We start from the raw sequence: 4,787 nt of genomic DNA on the forward strand, positions 1-4,787 counted from the left end.
TACATTATCGGCACATTATAACAGACAGTAAAAGTACTTTTTAAAATATATTTTTTAAACTATTATTTTTATTAAAATATTTGAAACACACATTGTCAAAGCTTTATCATGTACACAAGTAGACATTCATCTATATACTTTTATTTAAATATTTATTTCAATATTTACATACAGTATCAAAGCTGTACAATATGTACACAAGTAGAAATACATCTATATACTTTTATTTTAATATTTTTTTCAATATTTACACACATTATCAAAGATTTACAATATGTACACTAATATTGTAATTTAATGAATAGGACATAAAGACTGATAAAACTATGAATTATTAAGAATTTAATATTTGTCATAAAACTATTAATGAAGATCCCGTTACCTATGGAAAACTTATTGCGCACACAATTATAAGTAAAAAACGTATAACAATAATGTTAACGTGAGTACAAATACGAATAGCTTAGTATCATATAAACCGAGTATATATGATTATCATACCTACATGTATTGAAACATTTTTGTACGCAAAGATTATTAATTTTACAATAATAATCAGTCATAATACAATTTTACAGAATCAAATGTGTATTTAATTAATAATTTAATAAAATTGCCCAGCATTATCAAAATTTGAACATGAGTTACAGTTCTACATTAATTAATTAAATATTAAATTGTAAAGCATGACAAATTAAAATATTTATTTAAGTATTCCATACTACAGCCTTATTTCTAGGCAACCCCTATCAGTAATAGCCTTATCTACCCCTCGATTATCAGTACCCTCATCAGCTCTGAATGACTGACAGATTAGCTGTTTATTGTAATTTTAGGGGTGGGAAATAGGATATGGTGTTTTCAGGTATTGTTACTTTCTTGACTGATTAGGTGACATATGGTTTATTATTACAATTCCAAATTAACAATTAAAGTGATATTATGGGCATGTTTCACTGTTGAATTGAGCTGAACATAATTAACAGGTCAAAAGAGTTAGTTTAAATGTGGTTACTGACGAATTATCTGCAACTCATCTTGCTGCCAGTTGTTTATAAAAAGTATATATTATAATCGATATTTTACATGACTCACCCAGTCCTCTAATCCGAAATGATCCGTAAAACAAAATAGTGTTTTTGTGTCGTATGAACGAATCTGCACTAAAACTAGATTAAGATTCACTTCGTAAATCGAATCTTGTATGTCGTCAGTTGTCAAAACGAAACTACGGTTGATATTCAAATGCATTATTTTTCTCTTTCCGGGATATTGTTGTAGTATGTTGATGCTGCATTAACAAATATAAGTGTATATGAAGTGAAAACACCAAAAATAAACAACGGTTGCGATAGACACTACATAGACATATACGCTCTTTAGTCGTACCGAGCACATATCAGTGAAAGGGGGAAAAAATTACATATCTTTAGGGTATGGGTAACCTATGGTCTTTAAAAATCGATTAGGAATTTATAAAAGGTATTTCTTGTGTTAGGTTTAAGAAAGACTGTCTCAAAATATTGTAAAAAAAACAACATTGAAACTAGCGACAGCTCCCTTGCAAGGATATTTTGGATCTCCAAAAAGGAGATTTTTGCGAAGGTCAATATTTCACGCTGCAGAAACAGAACAGAACTTTAAAGGTAAATTGTGAAAAATCTAAAGACTTGTAGTTAAATAAGCACAGCACATGGTTGAAATTAATGAGTAATGTAGCCAAAACTAGAATTGCATTCTGTTTGAATGTACTTTGCATGCCATGAAATGGGTAAAATTTCTCAATTTTTCATTAAAAAGTAGGTGGGTGGGGGAAAGGGTGTCAGATAATTCACCCCCAAGACAATTCATCCCCTGGACAATTCACTCCAGAATTTGATTTCCTTGGACAATACACCCCCAAGACAATTCACTGCCATATTTTTTATATGATATTGTATTGTCATTTGCTTTTGTCATATTTAAAAATAAGTTGTGAACAGATGTTTGGGGTTATAATTTTGACTTTGTAGCACAATTTTGATGTGAAGATAATAAATGTAGTATGTAAATGAAAGATGAAATAGTGTTTTTTGTCAAATGCAATCCAACCAATGTTATTTTTCTATAAACTGTGTTACAACATATAAAATTGAAACAAATTAAGTATTTTGTATTTATAATATTTGTGCATTGGATTTAAATAACAGTCTGCGAAATAAGCGCACGCCCGTTGGCCTGGGCGTGTAAATTATAGCTCGGGCCTATTAAAATTGCCATATTGTACGCCCGTCGGGCCAGTAGAAATTCCGTGTATCAATATTGTTTCATTTTTAAGTGTGATAAAAGTCATTATTTTGTGAGTACGTCGCGAAGATTTCCGACAGAACTTCGTTCAACTTCGCCTAAAATACGAGATTTAAACGCGTTCCGATTGGTCCATACATTCAACGGTCATTTTCGAGTCGTAACACAGGCCACGTGGTGAACAATTTAGACTGGTTATTTACTAGTGGCACACGTCATGCTGATGTGTTTTTCTGCTGAAGTAAACTTATCGACGTACGCGGCTTGCATTTCCCGAATAAACATCGTTTTACTTTGTAACCTTGTTTGTGGGTTTATTTCCAAAGTTGTAAGTCCCTACGCGCATAAGGCTGCATAATGCTTAAATACGTAGCTGGTGTGAAGCCTGGCAAGAAACTGCCCACTTCTGATCGTAAGTCAACAAATGACTATGAAAAATCACGGAAACGTGAATTTCAAGAAAAGTAGTAAAAAATCAGTGATGAAGGAGAAGCTACTTCTGTAAGACAGAGTTTAATAAGCTACGCTTAAAAACACAGCATAAGAAAAAAGTCAACATGTATGATAAAAGTATGCCATCTATGCCTTCACTTGTCAAGTAAACTTCTGGAAAATAACTATCAGGTTGCTTGTTTTACAGGATATGGTTTCTGACTAAGAGGATCTCCAGGATTGCAGTGATGATTAGATGAACGAAGAAGTTGTTTATCACATGTTAAATACTTATAATTAATAAAGGACATAATTACACTGACTTGTTATATTGTGTTGCAATTGTTTTTGCAATAGGCTTTACAGTTAACATACCCTGGATACAATTTTACTTTTAATAGATTAACTGCTATTGAAAGATGAAACCCTTTATCAGGGTGTATATTTTAACAAATTTACTTTGGGCTAGTAATTTTGCTGCTGGGCTACTTGTCTTTACCATTCCAGTAGCCCGAATGGCTAGTGGATAAAATGAACTATCGTGAAGACTGAAATAATATTATTAGGTTAACTGCTATTTTATTATTTGAGAACTTTGTCAAATATTGAAGTTGATTAATTAGTTTCATTTAATTCTTAGAATTTTACATTATGACAATTACTTATTTATTCATGTTAGATGGGATAATTAATTTAATAAAATATTATGGTTTAATTGATAAGAAAACCTTAATTAAAGAAAGGAAATTTAATCTGGTTGGAAGCGTGCTATTAATGGGTATTACAATCAAGCAACAACAACATCAACAACATAACCTTTATTAAGCTCAAATCACAAATATAGTGACACATGAGTATACAGTGACAATGCATCTTTTACAAAGAGTTATTAACAATTGTGACATGGTGTTAAACTTTACATAGAAAATAGAAAAGAGAAAGAGAAGTGGAGATGAAAAAAGATATGAGACATACATTTGAATTGAGTGGGGGAATGATGATGTTGACCTGAGAAATAAACATTTTTTATTCCTTTGGCCTGAATAACCTGTTTGTTTACATGGATTACTGATGCAGACTATAGTTATGGTTTTTCCATTCGGTTCTATTTAAAACCCGGTGAATTTGATTGGTTAATTTATTTTTGTCTGCAGCGCTTCGCTGATCTGTGTGTAAACCCTGGAATTAGGTCAGAAATGTGCGTATTGTTTGTGTTTTCACTGTTTCCTCTGTAGAATAATCGTGGAGAGTGTTTCATTTATAGATCGCATATTAACTAAACTTTCAAAAGTGACGTATAGATTTACATTTTGTAGACCGAAATTGTCTGTTAATGTAATTCTACTTGGGATTAATTGGTGTGTTTAAATTAAGTAATGATCAAATGTGAAGTGACCCATTCATGTGACATTGACCGATGTTGTGTCAGGCCAGATTAACCATGCCCATGTTTGTCCTGTGTCAGTGACCATGTGATTCGTAAGTAAAGGACTTTATGTTATTGTTTCAGCAAGTAGCTTTATATAATCATGTACTAAATTGTGTCGATTTGACCTGCAGTAGTGAGATTGCATGACAAAAAGTACTTTACTGTACATGTATTTGTGAAGTTGTGTAAGTTTACACATGGCACATGAAATCAATGGTGAAAAGCATGGATGGGTGATGGAGAGGGGGGATGAGTAGAATTGCTGCAATAAGTAATAAGTGTCAAGTGTCATTGATTAAAAAACATATTCCAGCAAGGTTAACAATAAGCTTGAGATACAAACATACATGTACATTGCATATAATTTGGCTAGTGCAAGGTTTAAAATATAAATCACAATTTGCTAACAACATTTATGAGTAAATCAGTAATTTCAAATTTGTGACATTGATATTTGTTGCCAGATTGAAAAAACATGCGTAAAAATATTTTAAACATGCGTAGTGAATGAAGTTAGGTATTCAACATGAACTATGATGTAGTAATACCAATATGTAAGATGATTAATTCATCTTATAAAATATTAATTGATTGATTGAGACGAAATGCAAAAAGTACTGCATTAGACATGATTTTGTTC

The sequence above is a fragment of the Dreissena polymorpha genome, chromosome 1 (assembly GCF_020536995.1).
Source record: "Dreissena polymorpha isolate Duluth1 chromosome 1, UMN_Dpol_1.0, whole genome shotgun sequence".
Taxonomy (NCBI): domain Eukaryota; kingdom Metazoa; phylum Mollusca; class Bivalvia; order Myida; family Dreissenidae; genus Dreissena; species Dreissena polymorpha.